This window comes from Anas platyrhynchos, chromosome 35 (genome assembly GCF_047663525.1).
Source record: "Anas platyrhynchos isolate ZD024472 breed Pekin duck chromosome 35, IASCAAS_PekinDuck_T2T, whole genome shotgun sequence".
In the NCBI taxonomy this organism is placed as follows: Eukaryota; Metazoa; Chordata; class Aves; order Anseriformes; family Anatidae; genus Anas; species Anas platyrhynchos.
Genome location: NC_092623.1, coordinates 4,205,796 through 4,227,926, shown reverse-complemented (window position 1 = coordinate 4,227,926; position 22,131 = coordinate 4,205,796).

Genomic DNA, 22,131 nt, shown 5'->3' with positions numbered 1-22,131 from the left:
AGGGTAGGGGAGCAGAGTGTAGAGGAGTGTAGGGGAGCAGTGTGTAGGGGAGGTGTGTGTAGGGGAGTGTAGGTGAGGAGAGTGTAGGGGAGTGTGTGTGGGGGGAATGTACGGGAGTATAGGGGAGGAGAGAGTCGGGGAAGGAAGTGGAGGGGAGGAGAGGGAAGGGGAAGGAGGGAATATTGCCTTATTTGTTACCTTTTTACTGTCTTCGTGTAGAGCCGTGACAGGCAAAATAAACTATGTTGGTGAAAAGGACGTCTTTGTCTGGTGTGATTCCCGCTCCCCCAGTTTAAATTAATCAAGAATAATCTGCTCCTGATTGAGGTCTTCCCTTACTAGTGCAGTGCTAGGACCTACGTGCTCAATGTGCTGAGGATGTGCAAGAGTCTTAGAAAACAGTCAAGTTTTCCTCCCTCCTTGCTTCTTTATGAAATAAACATGATATCATACAGCACCGGGCTGTTTTTCATGACGGAAATTCACTTCTACCCTGCACAACAAAGCTTATGATATATCCAGACCAGAGCTAAGCCGTCAGCTTGGGCAGCCACTGTCAGGCGTTCGCTTCTGTCCAGTCGCCCCTTGGGGAAGCCACTTGCACTGGTTGCTTTCCTCACAAGTTTACCAAGTTTGCGTAAAGCTCCAAAGCTCAGGCCTATGCAGACACAGACCTGCTGCTCCTTTGACACACAAGAGGGGGCTATTGTTCACAACAGCTTTTCCAGTGCTTCTCTCCGTTTTTTGTTGGAAATCCAGTCCTTGCTTGCAGATTGGCTTTTTCAATTCAGTGATTAGTGGGTACTGGAAGGTTCAAAAACAACACCTGACAATCTTGTCCATACGTAGGTAAGGAGAGATCTAAGGAAGGAACAGGTTGCAATACCTAAGGCTTATGCATCGCTCAAGCTTCCAGTTGAGCTGTGAAATCCACGCCTCAGGTCACTTGAGGTACCAGGAGTCCCTGTAGAACATACAGGGGTCTCCAGCAGTGAGGTTCCCTGAGCAGAGGGCTTCAAGAGCTCCACAGGGAATGAAAAGAAGACTTGTGATATCCATGAGGAATGTGGCTTGCTCTCGGCAATAGAGACAAATTCCTTTCTGATTAATGCTCCACCCTGCTCCACTCCAGGGACAGATGCCTATGGCAACCTGGTCCCAGTACGTAGTACTAGGATGAGGTGGCAGGGACTGTCCCCATTCATTTTCTTTCTTCAGGGTGGCCATGCCTCCTCTCTGGCTGAAGGTGGGCTTCATGGACCGTGTGAAGGGGAGAGGTCTGGGGAAGGACTGAAAAACTTGAGAAATACTCCGAGGATAAATCAAAAGTTGGTTGCACTGAAGTAGATAGGAAGTGCAAATGATAGCCTGGGTAGATTTGCTGCAAAGAATCTGAAGAATCTGGGTCTGCTTGCCAGAGCACTCATCCCAGTGGCTCATGATTTCTTTTGCACAGTTTTGGTTTGTTGTTCCCCAAGTCAGGACGGAATTTTGGGAATGCTCTTACACTTACCTCATGAAAGAAAGACATGTTCTTTACTAGGTATGATTTTACCTGCTTAGATTTAGGGTACTTAGGCTATGCTATACAACTCTTCTTCACAAGAATAGTCTTCTCTATACAACTCTGTATAGTTGGTCTAATGAAATGAAAGGAACAGTGTCAATTTACAGGAACAGTGTCAATTCCAGCATTTGAAGCAGTGCTGTGGCTTCATAATTAATAGACAGCTTTTAGAAGAACAGACAAAAATGATTCTATCTATCTTTATTTCCTGTGTAGATTTACTTAAGTGGTTCTTTCCCATTCATACTAATCCAGCTATTCACATACAGACCGGAGTTATGCACTAAAAAATTATGTCACTCTGTCACTTTCTGTCATGATGTAATTATTGCTTACAAGCAGCAGTCAATTGAACAAAGCCTTTCACATGACTGGCTGTCTAACAACTATGCTGCTGTTGTATTTCCCAGGTGAACCACTTCAGAATTTCATAGAAGTGAAGAAGGATGCCTATATGGTATGCTATCTGGCTACCCAGGTGTAGTCTGTTGGTTCCAAAACTGCCTGTCTTCACCTTGGGCAAAAGAACACAAGGTACTCAATATTGAAAAGATACCAAATAAGCATTAGTATCTTGAGTGTCGTAAGTACTCCAAGCCCGAAGGGAATTGCCACATTTCCTCTTGGCCAGCACAGCCGTGGTGTTTTTAATATCTTGGAAAACAAAATGATCAGGTATGCTGTGAATCAGCTGGCAATTTGCTTTGTGGCTTTTCTCATGAATTCTGCATGCTTCCTTTCTTTGGAGATACTTGACTTGTACATCCAGGTCTTTCTTCTTTAAGAAAGTAGAAGCATCTCAAAAAGCAAAAAGTTACCAAGGTGTTTGAAAACAGGAGTCCAAATCTAACAGATGTAGGGATTTATAACAGAGGAAGTGGAGACAAAGATCAGCCATGAAATAGATCTGAGAAAAACACAGGTAGCAGTGTCACGTGCGGATAAAGGAAAAGAGATAACCAAATGTCTTTCTTGAAGTGGAAAAATAATGGGGAAAACAAGACTCATGGGAAAAGCAAGCATCTTAGCTGGGTGGGAAAAGCAAGCATCTTAGCTGGGATTGACAATAAGTAAAAAGCTACTACGCAGAAGTCTGTAGCTGTTGTAAAGTTGCCATGCCATTTTGCAGAGCAGAACGCAAACACATCAACGTGCATTCTGGGCTTAGAGGAAGAAGCTCGTGAATTCTTGGTAGTTCTCATTCTGAAGTGAAGGGTCTGTAATGTGCATATTGAAGCAAAAGTCACACTTGTACAATATGTATAGAATTCCCTGGAGCATTTAACAAAAATGCCTGACTGGTAAGGTAGGACTGGTTAGAAATGCTCGCAAGTTGGGTGACAGCTGATGACTAGGTTACAGTGCAGAGTAACCTTGGATTTCAGATGACAACGTTGCGGTTGTGCCAGAAGATAAGCTGTAGATCACCTTACATGAGCATGACATTTATTTCACCCATTCTTGTAGAAAAAGGGAAGGATTCATTCATTAGGAGGAAAGAGGCACAAGAATACAGTGTGCCTCTTTGATTTGTTCCGTACCTAGTTGACATCAAGAAATACAGACCTAGAAACCCAATGACAATCTTATCTACAACTATGTCCAAAACCTAATTTGATGGAAATCTCAGAGCATGTGCTACTACAAGACTAACAATGAAGATCCTCTGCCCAGAAGAGTCTTTCAGAAAATGCTTCTCTCTACTCCAAATCGTCTCAGAGCAGAAGCCACTGAAAGAAAAAAGAGCCTTGCTGCAGAAACACATAGCTTTCCTAGTGAAGATTGCTCAAGACTTAGTGCTGGAAGCCTGTTGTCCGAACTGAGCAAATGACTGCTTGAACAAGAATTTGTTTCCAGCAGCCTCTGCTCCACAGTGGCAACATCTGGCCAGAGGAAGACAGGAAGCCAAGAGGAGACTTGCCTTTGTATGTGTGCCAGCCTCAGTCAATCCTTCTGCACACAATTCAGCTGTCACCCCCATGGAAGAAAAACACCTGCGAGGAAGTACAGAAACTGCTGGGATTGGAGGTGGTGGTATTGCAACCAGCTTTGGCTGCATTCTTCGACAAGTCCGGCTGTTCTACTGGATGGAAATGGGAATGCAAATTCTGGCATGACAACTAACACCCTGGGATGAAAGAGGACATCCAACAGGAGACTGCAAGACAAACTTTCTTTCAAAGGAGGAAAGAACAAGGACAAGATCATATTTTTACAGATTTGTTGTTGCATTGCTTCACTCTCTCCAGCACGATAAAATGGTGACACTGATGGACAGATTTTCAGTCTTCTTCCATGCCGGTAAGGGCTATATTTAGGCTTGTTGTGAAAGAGTGAACCCGGAAGGTCCAGTTGCATGTGGGGCTGCCTAAAGGCTCTCCTGGGGAGTTCACTTGTACACAATGCCTTTATTTGAAGCACATTTGGATGGGCAAAAGGGGCTCGCAACGCGTTTCCTGGGGCCCGATTTTTCAGTCGTCTTCTATGCCGGCTAGGGATATATTAAGGCTTGCTCGGAAACAACGAACCCGGAGGGTCCAGTTGCATGTGGGGCTGTGTAAAGGCTCCCCTGGGGAGTTCACTTGTACCCAAAGACTTCCTTTGGGGGCACTTTTGGATGGGCGAAAGGGGCTCGCAACGCGTTTCCTGGGGCCCGATTTTTCAGTCGTCTTCTATGCCGGCTAGGGCTATATTAAGGCTTGCTCAGAAACAACGAACCCGGAGGGTCCAGTTGCATGTGGGGCTGCGTAAAGGCCCCCCTGGGGAGGTCACTTGTACCCAAAGCCTTCCTTTGGGGGCACTTTTTGGTGGGTGAAAGGGGCTCGCAATGCGTTTTCTGGGGCGCGATTTTTCAGTCGTCTTCGATGCCTGCTAGGGATATATTTTGGGTTGCTCAGAAAGAGAGAACCCGGAGGATCCTGTTGCATGTGGGGCTGCGTAAAGGCTCCCCTGGGGAGTTCACTTGTACACAAATCCTTCCTTTGGGAGCACTTTTGGATGGGCGAAAGGGGCTCGGAATGCGTTTTCTGGGGCCCGATTTTTCAGTCGTCTTCTATGCCGGCTATGGATATATTCAGGCTTGCTGTGAAAGAGTGAACCCGGAGGGTCCAGTTGCATGTGGGGCTGCGTAAAGCCTCCCCTGGGGAGTTCACTTGTACGCAAAGCCTTCCTTTGCGGGCACTTTTGGATGGGCGAAAGGGGCTCACAACGATTTTTCTGTGGCCTGATTTTTCAGTCGTCTCTGATGACGGCTAGAGATATATTTAGGGTTGCTTGGAATGAGTGAACTCAGAGGGTCCAGTTGCATGTGGGGCTGCGTAAAGCCTCCTCTGGGGAGTTCACTTGTACACAAAGCCTTCCGTTGGGGGCATTTTGGATGGGCGACAGGGGCTCGCAATGCGTTTCCTGGGGTCCGGATTTTCAGTCTTGACCCATGACGGCTAGGGAAATATTTAGGTTTGCTCGGAAAGAGCGAACCCGGAGGGTCCCGTTGCATGTGGGGCTGCGTAAAGGCTCCCCTGGGGAGTTCACTTGTACCCAAAGCCTTCATTTGCGGGCAATTTTAGGTGGGCGAAAGTGGCATGAAACGCGTTTCCTGGGGCCCGATTTTTCAGTCGTCTTCTATGCCAGTAAGGGATATATTAACTCTTGCTCGGAAACAGAGAACCCGGAGGGTCCAGTTGCATGTGGGGCTGCGTGAAGGCTCCCCTGGGGAGTTCACTTGTACACAAAGCCTTCGTTTGGGGGCTCTTTTGGATGGGCGAAATGGGCTCACAACGATTTTTCTGTGGCCTGATTTTTCAGTCGTCTCTGATGACGGCTAGAGATATATTTAGGGTTGCTTGGAATGAGTGAACTCTGAGGGTCCGGTTGCATGTGGGGCTGCGTAAAGGCTCCCCTGGGGAGTTCACTTGTACCCAAACCATTCCTTTGGGGGCATTTTGGATGGGCGACAGGGGCTCGGAATGCGTTTCCTGGGGCCCGGATTTTCAGTCTTCTCCCATGCCGGTAAGGGATATATTTAGGCTTGTTGTGAAAGAGTGAACCCGGAGGGTCCAGTTGCATGTAGGGTGGGTGAAGGCTCCCCTCGGGAGTTCACTTGTACCCAAAGCCTTCCTTTGCGGGCACTTTTGGATGGGCGAAAGGGGCTCGTAACGCATTTTTTCGGGCTTGGTTTTTCAGTCTTCTCCCACTCCGGCTAGGGATATATTTAGGCTTGCTCGGAAAGTGCGAACCCAGAGGGTCCCGTTGCATGTGGGGCTGCGTAAAGGCTCCCCTGGGGAGTTCACTTGTACCCAAAGCCTTCCTTTGCGGGCACTTTTGGATGGGCGATACGGGCTCGGAATGCGTTTCCTGGGGCCCGGATTTTCAGTCTTCTCTCACGCCGGTAAGGGTTATATTTAGGCTTGTTGTGAAAGAGTGAATCCGGAGGGTCCAGTTGCATGTGGGGCCGCGTGAAGGCTCCCCTGGGGAGTTCACTTGTACCCAAAGCCTTCCTTTGCGGGCACTTTTGGATGGGCGAAAGGGGCTCGCAACGCGTTTTCTGGGGCAGGTTTTTCACTTTTCTCCCAATCCGGCTAGGGCTGTATTTAGGTTTGCTCGGAAAGAGTGAACCCGGTAGGTCCAGTTGCATGTGGGTCTGCGTAAAGGCTCCCCTGGGGAGTTCACTTGTACCCAAAGCCTTCCTTTGCGGGCACTTTTGGATGGGCGAAAGGGGCTCGCAACGCGTTTCCTGGGGCCCGGTTTTTCAGTTTTCCCCCAATCCGGCTAGGGCTGTATTTAGGTTTGCTCGGAAAGAGCGAACCTGGAGGGTCCCGTTGCATGTGGGTCTGCGTAAAGTCTCCCCTGGGGAGTTCACTTGTACCCAAAACCTTTCTTTGGGGGCACTTCTGGATGGGTGTAAGGGCCTCGCAACGCGTTTTCTGGGGCCCGATTTTTCAGTCATCTCTGATGCCGGCCAGGGATAGGTTTCGGGTTGCTCGGGATGAGTGAACTCAGAGGGTCCAGTTGCATGTGGGGCTGTGTAAAGGCTCCCCTGGGGAGTTCACTTGTACCCAAAGCCTTCCTATGGGGGCACTTTTGGATGGGCGAAAGGGGCTCGCAATTCTTTTTCTGGGGCCCGGTTTTTCAGTTTTCTCCCAATCCGGCTAGGGCTGTATTTAGGTTTGCTCGGAAAGAGCGAACCCGGAGGGTCCCGTTGCATGTGGGGCTGCGTAAAGCCTCCCCTGGGGAGTTCACTTGTACCCTAAGCCTTCCTTTGGGGGCACTTTTGGATGGGTGTAATGGCCTCGCAACGCGTTTTCTGCTGCTGAATTTTTCAGTCTTCTCCAAACCCTGTAAGGCATATATTTAGGCTTGTTGTGAAAAAGTGAACTCGGAGGGTCCAGTTGCATGTGGGGCTGCGTAAAGGCTCCCCTGGGGAGTTCACTTGTACCCAAAGCCTTCCTTTGCCGGCAGTTTTGGATGGGCGAAAGGGGCTCGCAACGCTTTTTCTGGGGCCCGGTTTTTCAGTCTTATCCCAAGCCCGCCAGGGATATATTTAGGCTTTCTGTGAAAGAGTGAACCCGGAGGGTCCAGTTGCATTTGGGGCTGCGAAAGGCTCCCCTGGGGAGTTCAGTTGTACCCAAAGCCTTCCTTTGGGGGCATTTTCGATGGGCGACAGGGGCTCGCAACGCGTTTCCTGGGGCTGAATTTTAAGTCGTCTTCGATGTTAGCTTGGGCTATATTTAGGGTTGCTCGGAGTGAGGGAACCCGGAGGGTCCAGTTGCATGTGGGGCTGCGTAAAGGCTCCCCTGGGGAGTTCAGTTGTACCCAATGCCTTCCTTTGGGGGCACTTTTGGATTGGCGAAAGGGGCTCGCAAAGCGTTTTCTGGGGCCCAATTTTTCAGTCGTCTTCGATGCCATCTAGGGATATATTTAGGGTTGCTCGGAAACAGTGAACCCGGAGGGTCCAATTGCATGTGGGGCTGCGTAAAGGCTCCCCTAGGGAGTTCAGATACACGCATAGCCTTCCTTTAGGGGCACTTTTGTATGGGGAAAAGGGTTCGCAACGCATTTTCTGGGGCCCGGTTTTTCAGTCTTGAGCCAAGACGGCTAAGGATATATTTAGGTTTGCTCAGAAAGTGCGAACCCAGAGGGTCCCGTTGCATGTGGGGCTGCGTAAAGGCTCCCCTGGGGAGTTCACTTGTACCCAAAGCCTTCCTTTGCGGGCAATTTTAGATGGGCGAAAGTGGCACGAAACGCGTTTCCTGGGGCCCGATTTTTCAGTGGTCTTCTATGCCGGTAAGGGATATATTAACTCTTGCTCGGAAACAGCGAACCCGGAGGGTCCAGTTGCATGTGGGGCTGCGTGAAGGCTCCCCTGGGGAGTTCACTTGTACCCAAAGCCTTCCTTTGGGGGCAATTTTGGATGGGCGAAAGGGGCTCACAACGAGTTTTCTCGGGCTTGGTTTTTCAGTCTTCTCCCACCCCAGCTTGGGATATATTTAGGCTTGCTGTGAAAGAGTGAACCTGGAGATTCGAGTTGCATGTGGGGCTGCGTAAAGCCTCCCCTGGGGAGTTCACTTGTACCCAAAGCCTTCCTTTGCCGGCAGTTTTGGATGGGCGAAAGGGGCTCGCAACGCTTTTCCTGGGGCCTGATTTTTCAGTCGTCTTCTATGCCGGCCAGGGATATTAATTCTTGCTCGGAAACAACGACCCCGGAGGGTCCAGTTGCATGTGGGGCTGCGTAAAGGCTCCCCTGGGGAGTTCACTTGTACCCAAAGCCTTCCTTTGGGGGCACTTTTGGATGGGCGAAAGGAGCTCTAAACGCGTTTCTGGGGCCCGATTTTTCAGTCGTCTTCGATGCCAGGTAGGGATATATTTAGGCTTGTTGTGAAAGAGTGAACCCGGAAGGTCCAGTTGCATGTGGGGATGCGTATAGGCTCCCCTGGGGAGTTCACTTGTACCCAAAGCCTTCCTTTGCGGGCACTTTTGGATGGGCGAAAGGGGCTCGCAACGATTTTTCTGTGGCCCGATTTTTCAATCGTCTCTGATGACGGCAAGGGTTATGTTTTTGGGTTGCTCGTAATGAGCGACCCCGGAGGGTCCAGTTGCATGTGGGGCTGCGTGAAGACTCCCCTGGGGAGTCCACTTGTACCCAAAACCTTCCTTTGCGGGCACTTTTGGATGGGTGAAAGGGGCTCGCAATGCGTTTCCTGGGGCCCAGGTTTTCAGTCTTCTCCCATGCCGGTAAGGGATATATTTAGGCTTGTTGTGAAAGAGTGAACCCGGAGGGTCCAGTTGCATGTGGGGCTGCGTAAAGGCTCCCCTGGGGAGTTCACTTGTACCCAAAGCCTTCCTTTGCGGACACTTTTGGATGGGCGAAAGGGGCTCGCAACGCGTTTCCTGGGGCCCGATTTTTCAGTCGTCTTCTATGCCGGCTATGGATTTATTTAGGCTGGCTGTGAAAGAGTGAACCTGGAGGTTCGAGTTGCATGTGGGGCTGCGTAAAGGCTCCCCTGGGGAGTTCACTTGTACCCAAAGCCTTCCTTTGCGGGATCTTTTGGATGGGCGAAAGGGGCTCGCAACGCATTTCCTCGGGCCCAGATTTTCAGTCTTCTCCCACGCCAGCTAGGGCTATATTTAGGGTTGCTCGGAAACAGTGAATCCAAAGGGTCCAGCTGCATGTGGGGCTGCGTGAAGGCTCCCCTGGGGAGTTCACTTGTACCCAAAGCCTTCCTTTGCGGGCACTTTTGGATGGGTGAAAGTGGCTCGCAACGCATTTTCTAGTGCCAAATTTTTCAGTTGTCTTCGATGCCAGCTAGGGGTATATTTAGGCTTGCTCGGAAACAGTGAACTCTGAGGGTCCAGTTGCATGTGGGGCTGCGTAAAGGCTCCCCTGGGGAGATCACTTATACCCAAAGCCTTCCTTTGGGGGCACTTTTGGATGGGCGAAAGGGGCTAGCAACGCGTTTTCTTGGGCCAGATTTTTCAGTCGTCTCTGTTGCCGGCCAGGGATATATTTTTGGGTTGCTCGGAATGAGTGACCCCGGAGGGTCCAGTTGCATGTGGGGCTGCGTGAAGGCTCCCCTGGGGAGTTCACTTGTACCCAAAGCCTTCCTTTGCGGGCACTTTTGGATGGGCGAAAGGGGCTCGGAACGCATTTCCTGGGGCCAGATTTTTCAATCGTCTTCTATGCCGGCTAGGGTTATATAAAGGCTTGCTCGGAAACAACGAACTCGGAGGGGCCAGTTGCATGTGGGGCTGCGTAAAGCCTCCCCTGGGGAGTTCACTTGTACCCAAAGCCTTCCTTTGCGGGCACTTTTGGATGGGCGAAAGGAGCTCGCAACGCGTTTCCTGGGGCCCAGTTTTTCAGACGTCTTCTATGACGGCTAGGGTTATATTAAGCCTTGCTGTGAAAGAGTGAACCCGGAGGGTCCCGTTGCATGTGGGGCTGCGTAAAGGCTCCCCTGGGGAGTTCACTTGTACCCAAAGCCTTTCTTTGCGGACACTTTTGGATGGGCGAAAGGGGCTAGCAACGCGTTTTCTGGCGCCAGATTTTTCAGTCGTCTCTGTTGCCGGCCAGGGATATGTTTTTGGGTTGCTCGGAATGAGCGACCCCGGAGGGTCCAGTTGCATGTGGGGCTGCGTGAAGGCTCCCCTGGGGAGTTCACTTGTACCCAAAGCCTTCCTTTGGGGGCACTTTTGGATGGTCCAAAGGGGCTCGCAACGCATTTCCTGGGGCCCGATTTTTCAATCGTCTTCTATGCCGGCTAGGGCTATATAAAGTCTTGCTCGGAAACAACGAACTAGGAGGGGCCAGTTGCATGTGGGGCTGCGTGAAGGCTCCCCTGGGGAGTTCACTTGTACCCAAAGCCTTCCTTTGCGGGCACTTTTGGATGGGTGAAAGTGGCTCGCAACGCATTTTCTAGTGCCAAATTTTTCAGTTGTCTTCGATGCCAGCTAGGGGTATATTTAGGCTTGCTCGGAAACAGTGAACTCTGAGGGTCCAGTTGCATGTGGGGCTGCGTAAAGGCTCTCCTGGGGAGATCACTTATACCCAAAGCCTTCCTTTGGGGGCACTTTTGGATGGGCGAAAGGGGCTAGCAACGCGTTTTCTTGGGCCAGATTTTTCAGTCGTCTCTGTTGCCGGCCAGGGATATATTTTTGGGTTGCTCGGAATGAGTGACCCCGGAGGGTCCAGTTGCATGTGGGGCTGCGTGAAGGCTCCCCTGGGGAGTTCACTTGTACCCAAAGCCTTCCTTTGCGGGCACTTTTGGATGGGCGAAAGGGGCTCGGAACGCATTTCCTGGGGCCAGATTTTTCAATCGTCTTCTATGCCGGCTAGGGTTATATAAAGGCTTGCTCGGAAACAACGAACTCGGAGGGGCCAGTTGCATGTGGGGCTGCGTAAAGCCTCCCCTGGGGAGTTCACTTGTACCCAAAGCCTTCCTTTGCGGGCACTTTTGGATGGGCGAAAGGAGCTCGCAACGCGTTTCCTGGGGCCCAGTTTTTCAGACGTCTTCTATGACGGCTAGGGTTATATTAAGCCTTGCTGTGAAAGAGTGAACCCGGAGGGTCCCGTTGCATGTGGGGCTGCGTAAAGGCTCCCCTGGGGAGTTCACTTGTACCCAAAGCCTTTCTTTGCGGACACTTTTGGATGGGCGAAAGGGGCTAGCAACGCGTTTTCTGGCGCCAGATTTTTCAGTCGTCTCTGTTGCCGGCCAGGGATATGTTTTTGGGTTGCTCGGAATGAGCGACCCCGGAGGGTCCAGTTGCATGTGGGGCTGCGTGAAGGCTCCCCTGGGGAGTTCACTTGTACCCAAAGCCTTCCTTTGGGGGCACTTTTGGATGGTCCAAAGGGGCTCGCAACGCATTTCCTGGGGCCCGATTTTTCAATCGTCTTCTATGCCGGCTAGGGCTATATAAAGTCTTGCTCGGAAACAACGAACTAGGAGGGGCCAGTTGCATGTGGGGCTGCGTAAAGGCTCCCCTGGGGAGTTCACTTGTACCCAAAGCCTTCCTTTGGGGGCATTTTGGATGGGCGAAAGGGGCTCGCAACGCGTTTCCTGGGGCTGAATTTTAAGTCGTCTTCGATGTTAGCTTGGGCTATATTTAGGGTTGCTCGGAGTGAGGGAACCCGGAGGGTCCAGTTGCATGTGGGGCTGCGTAAAGGCTCCCCTGGGGAGTTCAGTTGTACCCAAAGCCTTCCTTTGGGGGCACTTTTGGATTGGCGAAAGGGGCTCGCAACGCGTTTTCTGGGGCCCAATTTTTCAGTCGTCTTCGATGCCATCTAGGGATATATTTAGGGTTGCTCGGAAACAGTGAACCCGGAGGGTCCAATTGCATGTGGGGCTGCTTAAAGGCTCCCCTAGGGAGTTCAGATACACGCATAGCCTTCCTTTGGGGGCACTTTTGTATGGGGAAAAGGGTTCACAACGCATTTTCTGGGGCCCGGTTTTTCAGTCTTGAGCCAAGACGGCTAAGGATATATTTAGGTTTGCTCGGAAAGTGCGAACCCAGAGGGTCCCGTTGCATGTGGGGCTGCGTAAAGGCTCCCCTGGGGAGTTCACTTGTACCCAAAGCCTTCCTTTGCGGGCAATTTTAGATGGGCGAAAGTGGCACGAAACGCGTTTCCTGGGGCCCGATTTTTCAGTGGTCTTCTATGCCGGTAAGGGATATATTAACTCTTGCTCGGAAACAGCGAACCCGGAGGGTCCAGTTGCATGTGGGGCTGCGTGAAGGCTCCCCTGGGGAGTTCACTTGTACCCAAAGCCTTCCTTTGGGGGCAATTTTGGATGGGCGAAAGGGGCTCACAACGAGTTTTCTCGGGCTTGGTTTTTCAGTCTTCTCCCACCCCAGCTTGGGATATATTTAGGCTTGCTGTGAAAGAGTGAACCTGGAGATTCGAGTTGCATGTGGGGCTGCGTAAAGCCTCCCCTGGGGAGTTCACTTGTACCCAAAGCCTTCCTTTGCCGGCAGTTTTGGATGGGCGAAAGGGGCTCGCAACGCTTTTCCTGGGGCCTGATTTTTCAGTCGTCTTCTATGCCGGCCAGGGATATTAATTCTTGCTCGGAAACAACGACCCCGGAGGGTCCAGTTGCATGTGGGGCTGCGTAAAGGCTCCCCTGGGGAGTTCACTTGTACCCAAAGCTTTCCTTTGGGGGCACTTTTGGATGGGCGAAAGGAGCTCTAAACGCGTTTCTGGGGCCCGATTTTTCAGTCGTCTTCGATGCCAGGTAGGGATATATTTAGGCTTGCTGTGAAAGAGTGAACCTGGAGATTCGAGTTGCATGTGGGGCTGCGTAAAGCCTCCCCTGGGGAGTTCACTTGTACCCAAAGCCTTCCTTTGCGGGCACTTTTGGATGGGCGAAAGGGGCTCGCAACGATTTTTCTGTGGCCTGATTTTTCAATCGTCTCTGATGACGGCAAGGGTTATGTTTTTGGGTTGCTCGTAATGAGCGACCCCGGAGGGTCCAGTTGCATGTGGGGCTGCGTGAAGACTCCCCTGGGGAGTCCACTTGTACCCAAAACCTTCCTTTGCGGGCACTTTTGGATGGGTGAAAGGGGCTCGCAATGCGTTTCCTGGGGCCCAGGTTTTCAGTCTTCTCCCATGCCGGCAAGGGATATATTTAGGCTTGTTGTGAAAGAGTGAACCCGGAGGGTCCAGTTGCATGTGGGGCTGCGTAAAGGCTCCCCTGGGGAGTTCACTTGTACCCAAAGCCTTCCTTTGCGGACACTTTTGGATGGGCGAAAGGGGCTCGCAACGCGTTTCCTGGGGCCCGATTTTTCAGTCGTCTTCTATGCCGGCTATGGATTTATTTAGGCTGGCTGTGAAAGAGTGAACCTGGAGGTTCGAGTTGCATGTGGGGCTGCGTAAAGGCTCCCCTGGGGAGTTCACTTGTACCCAAAGCCTTCCTTTGCGGGATCTTTTGGATGGGCGAAAGGGGCTCGCAACGCATTTCCTCGGGCCCAGATTTTCAGTCTTCTCCCACGCCAGCTAGGGCTATATTTAGGGTTGCTCGGAAACAGTGAATCCAAAGGGTCCAGCTGCATGTGGGGCTGCGTGAAGGCTCCCCTGGGGAGTTCACTTGTACCCAAAGCCTTCCTTTGCGGGCACTTTTGGATGGGTGAAAGTGGCTCGCAACGCATTTTCTAGTGCCAAATTTTTCAGTTGTCTTCGATGCCAGCTAGGGGTATATTTAGGCTTGCTCGGAAACAGTGAACTCTGAGGGTCCAGTTGCATGTGGGGCTGCGTAAAGGCTCCCCTGGGGAGATCACTTATACCCAAAGCCTTCCTTTGGGGGCACTTTTGGATGGGCGAAAGGGGCTAGCAACGCGTTTTCTGGGGCCAGATTTTTCAGTCGTCTCTGTTGCCGGCCAGGGATATATTTTTGGGTTGCTCGGAATGAGTGACCCCGGAGGGTCCAGTTGCATGTGGGGCTGCGTGAAGGCTCCCCTGGGGAGTTCACTTGTACCCAAAGCCTTCCTTTGCGGGCACTTTTGGATGGGCGAAAGGGGCTCGGAACGCATTTCCTGGGGCCAGATTTTTCAATCGTCTTCTATGCCGGCTAGGGTTATATAAAGGCTTGCTCGGAAACAACGAACTCGGAGGGGCCAGTTGCATGTGGGGCTGCGTAAAGCCTCCCCTGGGGAGTTCACTTGTACCCAAAGCCTTCCTTTGCGGGCACTTTTGGATGGGCGAAAGGAGCTCGCAACGCGTTTCCTGGGGCCCAGTTTTTCAGACGTCTTCTATGACGGCTAGGGTTATATTAAGCCTTGCTGTGAAAGAGTGAACCCGGAGGGTCCCGTTGCATGTGGGGCTGCGTAAAGGCTCCCCTGGGGAGTTCACTTGTACCCAAAGCCTTTCTTTGCGGACACTTTTGGATGGGCGAAAGGGGCTAGCAACGCGTTTTCTGGCGCCAGATTTTTCAGTCGTCTCTGTTGCCGGCCAGGGATATGTTTTTGGGTTGCTCGGAATGAGCGACCCCGGAGGGTCCAGTTGCATGTGGGGCTGCGTGAAGGCTCCCCTGGGGAGTTCACTTGTACCCAAAGCCTTCCTTTGGGGGCACTTTTGGATGGTCCAAAGGGGCTCGCAACGCATTTCCTGGGGCCCGATTTTTCAATCGTCTTCTATGCCGGCTAGGGCTATATAAAGTCTTGCTCGGAAACAACGAACTAGGAGGGGCCAGTTGCATGTGGGGCTGCGTAAAGGCTCCCCTGGGGAGTTCACTTGTACCCAAAGCCTTCCTTTGGGGGCATTTTGGATGGGCGAAAGGGGCTCGCAACGCGTTTCCTGGGGCTGAATTTTAAGTCGTCTTCGATGTTAGCTTGGGCTATATTTAGGGTTGCTCGGAGTGAGGGAACCCGGAGGGTCCAGTTGCATGTGGGGCTGCGTAAAGGCTCCCCTGGGGAGTTCAGTTGTACCCAAAGCCTTCCTTTGGGGGCACTTTTGGATTGGCGAAAGGGGCTCGCAACGCGTTTTCTGGGGCCCAATTTTTCAGTCGTCTTCGATGCCATCTAGGGATATATTTAGGGTTGCTCGGAAACAGTGAACCCGGAGGGTCCAATTGCATGTGGGGCTGCTTAAAGGCTCCCCTAGGGAGTTCAGATACACGCATAGCCTTCCTTTGGGGGCACTTTTGTATGGGGAAAAGGGTTCACAACGCATTTTCTGGGGCCCGGTTTTTCAGTCTTGAGCCAAGACGGCTAAGGATATATTTAGGTTTGCTCGGAAAGTGCGAACCCAGAGGGTCCCGTTGCATGTGGGGCTGCGTAAAGGCTCCCCTGGGGAGTTCACTTGTACCCAAAGCCTTCCTTTGCGGGCAATTTTAGATGGGCGAAAGTGGCACGAAACGCGTTTCCTGGGGCCCGATTTTTCAGTGGTCTTCTATGCCGGTAAGGGATATATTAACTCTTGCTCGGAAACAGCGAACCCGGAGGGTCCAGTTGCATGTGGGGCTGCGTGAAGGCTCCCCTGGGGAGTTCACTTGTACCCAAAGCCTTCCTTTGGGGGCAATTTTGGATGGGCGAAAGGGGCTCACAACGAGTTTTCTCGGGCTTGGTTTTTCAGTCTTCTCCCACCCCAGCTTGGGATATATTTAGGCTTGCTGTGAAAGAGTGAACCTGGAGATTCGAGTTGCATGTGGGGCTGCGTAAAGCCTCCCCTGGGGAGTTCACTTGTACCCAAAGCCTTCCTTTGCCGGCAGTTTTGGATGGGCGAAAGGGGCTCGCAACGCTTTTCCTGGGGCCTGATTTTTCAGTCGTCTTCTATGCCGGCCAGGGATATTAATTCTTGCTCGGAAACAACGACCCCGGAGGGTCCAGTTGCATGTGGGGCTGCGTAAAGGCTCCCCTGGGGAGTTCACTTGTACCCAAAGCTTTCCTTTGGGGGCACTTTTGGATGGGCGAAAGGAGCTCTAAACGCGTTTCTGGGGCCCGATTTTTCAGTCGTCTTCGATGCCAGGTAGGGATATATTTAGGCTTGCTGTGAAAGAGTGAACCTGGAGATTCGAGTTGCATGTGGGGCTGCGTAAAGCCTCCCCTGGGGAGTTCACTTGTACCCAAAGCCTTCCTTTGCGGGCACTTTTGGATGGGCGAAAGGGGCTCGCAACGATTTTTCTGTGGCCTGATTTTTCAATCGTCTCTGATGACGGCAAGGGTTATGTTTTTGGGTTGCTCGTAATGAGCGACCCCGGAGGGTCCAGTTGCATGTGGGGCTGCGTGAAGACTCCCCTGGGGAGTCCACTTGTACCCAAAACCTTCCTTTGCGGGCACTTTTGGATGGGTGAAAGGGGCTCGCAATGCGTTTCCTGGGGCCCAGGTTTTCAGTCTTCTCCCATGCCGGCAAGGGATATATTTAGGCTTGTTGTGAAAGAGTGAACCCGGAGGGTCCAGTTGCATGTGGGGCTGCGTAAAGGCTCCCCTGGGGAGTTCACTTGTACCCAAAGCCTTCCTTTGCGGACACTTTTGGATGGGCGAAAGGGGCTCGCAACGCGTTTCCTGGGGCCCGATTTTTCAGTCGTCTTCTATGCCGGCTATGGATTTATTTAGGCTGGCTGTGAAAGAGTGAACCTGGAGGTTCGAGTTGCATGTGGGGCTGCGTAAAGGCTCCCCTGGGGAGTTCACTTGTACCCAAAGCCTTCCTTTGCGGGATCTTTTGGATGGGCGAAAGGGGCTCGCAACGCATTTCCTCGGGCCCAGATTTTCAGTCTTCTCCCACGCCAGCTAGGGCTATATTTAGGGTTGCTCGGAAACAGTGAATCCAAAGGGTGCAGCTGCATGTGGGGCTGCGTGAAGGCTCCCCTGGGGAGTTCACTTGTACCCAAAGCCTTCCTTTGCGGGCACTTTTGGATGGGTGAAAGTGGCTCGCAACGCATTTCCTCGGGCCCAGATTTTCAGTCTTCTCCCACGCCAGCTAGGGGTATATTTAGGCTTGCTCGGAAACAGTGAACTCTGAGGGTCCAGTTGCATGTGGGGCTGCGTAAAGGCTCCCCTGGGGAGATCACTTATACCCAAAGCCTTCCTTTGGGGGCACTTTTGGATGGGCGAAAGGGGCTAGCAACGCGTTTTCTTGGGCCAGATTTTTCAGTCGTCTCTGTTGCCGGCCAGGGATATATTTTTGGGTTGCTCGGAATGAGTGACCCCGGAGGGTCCAGTTGCATGTGGGGCTGCGTGAAGGCTCCCCTGGGGAGTTCACTTGTACCCAAAGCCTTCCTTTGCGGGCACTTTTGGATGGGCGAAAGGGGCTCGGAACGCATTTCCTGGGGCCAGATTTTTCAATCGTCTTCTATGCCGGCTAGGGTTATATAAAGGCTTGCTCGGAAACAACGAACTCGGAGGGGCCAGTTGCATGTGGGGCTGCGTAAAGCCTCCCCTGGGGAGTTCACTTGTACCCAAAGCCTTCCTTTGCGGGTACTTTTGGATGGGCGAAAGGAGCTCGCAACGCGTTTCCTGGGGCCCAGTTTTTCAGACGTCTTCTATGACGGCTAGGGTTATATTAAGCCTTGCTGTGAAAGAGTGAACCCGGAGGGTCCCGTTGCATGTGGGGCTGCGTAAAGGCTCCCCTGGGGAGTTCACTTGTACCCAAAGCCTTTCTTTGCGGACACTTTTGGATGGGCGAAAGGGGCTAGCAACGCGTTTTCTGGCGCCAGATTTTTCAGTCGTCTCTGTTGCCGGCCAGGGATATGTTTTTGGGTTGCTCGGAATGAGCGACCCCGGAGGGTCCAGTTGCATGTGGGGCTGCGTGAAGGCTCCCCTGGGGAGTTCACTTGTACCCAAAGCCTTCCTTTGGGGGCACTTTTGGATGGTCCAAAGGGGCTCGCAACGCATTTCCTGGGGCCCGATTTTTCAATCGTCTTCTATGCCGGCTAGGGCTATATAAAGTCTTGCTCGGAAACAACGAACTAGGAGGGGCCAGTTGCATGTGGGGCTGCGTAAAGGCTCCCCTGGGGAGTTCACTTGTACCCAAAGCCTTCCTTTGGGGGCATTTTGGATGGGCGAAAGGGGCTCGCAACGCGTTTCCTGGGGCTGAATTTTAAGTCGTCTTCGATGTTAGCTTGGGCTATATTTAGGGTTGCTCGGAGTGAGGGAACCCGGAGGGTCCAGTTGCATGTGGGGCTGCGTAAAGGCTCCCCTGGGGAGTTCAGTTGTACCCAAAGCCTTCCTTTGGGGGCACTTTTGGATTGGCGAAAGGGGCTCGCAACGCGTTTTCTGGGGCCCAATTTTTCAGTCGTCTTCGATGCCATCTAGGGATATATTTAGGGTTGCTCGGAAACAGTGAACCCGGAGGGTCCAATTGCATGTGGGGCTGCTTAAAGGCTCCCCTAGGGAGTTCAGATACACGCATAGCCTTCCTTTGGGGGCACTTTTGTATGGGGAAAAGGGTTCACAACGCATTTTCTGGGGCCCGGTTTTTCAGTCTTGAGCCAAGACGGCTAAGGATATATTTAGGTTTGCTCGGAAAGTGCGAACCCAGAGGGTCCCGTTGCATGTGGGGCTGCGTAAAGGCTCCCCTGGGGAGTTCACTTGTACCCAAAGCCTTCCTTTGCGGGCAATTTTAGATGGGCGAAAGTGGCACGAAACGCGTTTCCTGGGGCCCGATTTTTCAGTGGTCTTCTATGCCGGTAAGGGATATATTAACTCTTGCTCGGAAACAGCGAACCCGGAGGGTCCAGTTGCATGTGGGGCTGCGTGAAGGCTCCCCTGGGGAGTTCACTTGTACCCAAAGCCTTCCTTTGGGGGCAATTTTGGATGGGCGAAAGGGGCTCACAACGAGTTTTCTCGGGCTTGGTTTTTCAGTCTTCTCCCACCCCAGCTTGGGATATATTTAGGCTTGCTGTGAAAGAGTGAACCTGGAGATTCGAGTTGCATGTGGGGCTGCGTAAAGCCTCCCCTGGGGAGTTCACTTGTACCCAAAGCCTTCCTTTGCCGGCAGTTTTGGATGGGCGAAAGGGGCTCGCAACGCTTTTCCTGGGGCCTGATTTTTCAGTCGTCTTCTATGCCGGCCAGGGATATTAATTCTTGCTCGGAAACAACGACCCCGGAGGGTCCAGTTGCATGTGGGGCTGCGTAAAGGCTCCCCTGGGGAGTTCACTTGTACCCAAAGCTTTCCTTTGGGGGCACTTTTGGATGGGCGAAAGGAGCTCTAAACGCGTTTCTGGGGCCCGATTTTTCAGTCGTCTTCGATGCCAGGTAGGGATATATTTAGGCTTGCTGTGAAAGAGTGAACCTGGAGATTCGAGTTGCATGTGGGGCTGCGTAAAGCCTCCCCTGGGGAGTTCACTTGTACCCAAAGCCTTCCTTTGCGGGCACTTTTGGATGGGCGAAAGGGGCTCGCAACGATTTTTCTGTGGCCTGATTTTTCAATCGTCTCTGATGACGGCAAGGGTTATGTTTTTGGGTTGCTCGTAATGAGCGACCCCGGAAGGTCCAGTTGCATGTGGGGCTGCGTGAAGACTCCCCTGGGGAGTCCACTTGTACCCAAAACCTTCCTTTGCGGGCACTTTTGGATGGGTGAAAGGGGCTCGCAATGCGTTTCCTGGGGCCCAGGTTTTCAGTCTTCTCCCATGCCGGCAAGGGATATATTTAGGCTTGTTGTGAAAGAGTGAACCCGGAGGGTCCAGTTGCATGTGGGGCTGCGTAAAGGCTCCCCTGGGGAGTTCACTTGTACCCAAAGCCTTCCTTTGCGGACACTTTTGGATGGGCGAAAGGGGCTCGCAACGCGTTTCCTGGGGCTGAATTTTAAGTCGTCTTCGATGTTAGCTTGGGCTATATTTAGGGTTGCTCGGAGTGAGGGAACCCGGAGGGTCCAGTTGCATGTGGGGCTGCGTAAAGGCTCCCCTGGGGAGTTCAGTTGTACCCAAAGCCTTCCTTTGGGGGCACTTTTGGATTGGCGAAAGGGGCTCGCAACGCGTTTTCTGGGGCCCAATTTTTCAGTCGTCTTCGATGCCATCTAGGGATATATTTAGGGTTGCTCGGAAACAGTGAACCCGGAGGGTCCAATTGCATGTGGGGCTGCTTAAAGGCTCCCCTAGGGAGTTCAGATACACGCATAGCCTTCCTTTGGGGGCACTTTTGTATGGGGAAAAGGGTTCACAACGCATTTTCTGGGGCCCGGTTTTTCAGTCTTGAGCCAAGACGGCTAAGGATATATTTAGGTTTGCTCGGAAAGTGCGAACCCAGAGGGTCCCGTTGCATGTGGGGCTGCGTAAAGGCTCCCCTGGGGAGTTCACTTGTACCCAAAGCCTTCCTTTGCGGGCAATTTTAGATGGGCGAAAGTGGCACGAAACGCGTTTCCTGGGGCCCGATTTTTCAGTGGTCTTCTATGCCGGTAAGGGATATATTAACTCTTGCTCGGAAACAGCGAACCCGGAGGGTCCAGTTGCATGTGGGGCTGCGTGAAGGCTCCCCTGGGGAGTTCACTTGTACCCAAAGCCTTCCTTTGGGGGCAATTTTGGATGGGCGAAAGGGGCTCACAACGAGTTTTCTCGGGCTTGGTTTTTCAGTCTTCTCCCACCCCAGCTTGGGATATATTTAGGCTTGCTGTGAAAGAGTGAACCTGGAGATTCGAGTTGCATGTGGGGCTGCGTAAAGCCTCCCCTGGGGAGTTCACTTGTACCCAAAGCCTTCCTTTGCGGGCACTTTTGGATGGGCGAAAGGGGCTCGCAACGATTTTTCTGTGGCCCGATTTTTCAATCGTCTCTGATGACGGCAAGGGTTATGTTTTTGGGTTGCTCGTAATGAGCGACCCCGGAGGGTCCAGTTGCATGTGGGGCTGCGTGAAGACTCCCCTGGGGAGTCCACTTGTACCCAAAACCTTCCTTTGCGGGCACTTTTGGATGGGTGAAAGGGGCTCGCAATGCGTTTCCTGGGGCCCAGGTTTTCAGTCTTCTCCCATGCCGGTAAGGGATATATTTAGGCTTGTTGTGAAAGAGTGAACCCGGAGGGTCCAGTTGCATGTGGGGCTGCGTAAAGGCTCCCCTGGGGAGTTCACTTGTACCCAAAGCCTTCCTTTGCGGACACTTTTGGATGGGCGAAAGGGGCTCGCAACGCGTTTCCTGGGGCCCGATTTTTCAGTCGTCTTCTATGCCGGCTATGGATTTATTTAGGCTGGCTGTGAAAGAGTGAACCTGGAGGTTCGAGTTGCATGTGGGGCTGCGTAAAGGCTCCCCTGGGGAGTTCACTTGTACCCAAAGCCTTCCTTTGCGGGATCTTTTGGATGGGCGAAAGGGGCTCGCAACGCATTTCCTCGGGCCCAGATTTTCAGTCTTCTCCCACGCCAGCTAGGGCTATATTTAGGGTTGCTCGGAAACAGTGAATCCAAAGGGTGCAGCTGCATGTGGGGCTGCGTGAAGGCTCCCCTGGGGAGTTCACTTGTACCCAAAGCCTTCCTTTGCGGGCACTTTTGGATGGGTGAAAGTGGCTCGCAACGCATTTCCTCGGGCCCAGATTTTCAGTCTTCTCCCACGCCAGCTAGGGGTATATTTAGGCTTGCTCGGAAACAGTGAACTCTGAGGGTCCAGTTGCATGTGGGGCTGCGTAAAGGCTCCCCTGGGGAGATCACTTATACCCAAAGCCTTCCTTTGGGGGCACTTTTGGATGGGCGAAAGGGGCTAGCAACGCGTTTTCTGGGGCCAGATTTTTCAGTCGTCTCTGTTGCCGGCCAGGGATATATTTTTGGGTTGCTCGGAATGAGTGACCCCGGAGGGTCCAGTTGCATGTGGGGCTGCGTGAAGGCTCCCCTGGGGAGTTCACTTGTACCCAAAGCCTTCCTTTGCGGGCACTTTTGGATGGGCGAAAGGGGCTCGGAACGCATTTCCTGGGGCCAGATTTTTCAATCGTCTTCTATGCCGGCTAGGGTTATATAAAGGCTTGCTCGGAAACAACGAACTCGGAGGGGCCAGTTGCATGTGGGGCTGCGTAAAGCCTCCCCTGGGGAGTTCACTTGTACCCAAAGCCTTCCTTTGCGGGCACTTTTGGATGGGCGAAAGGAGCTCGCAACGCGTTTCCTGGGGCCCAGTTTTTCAGACGTCTTCTATGACGGCTAGGGTTATATTAAGCCTTGCTGTGAAAGAGTGAACCCG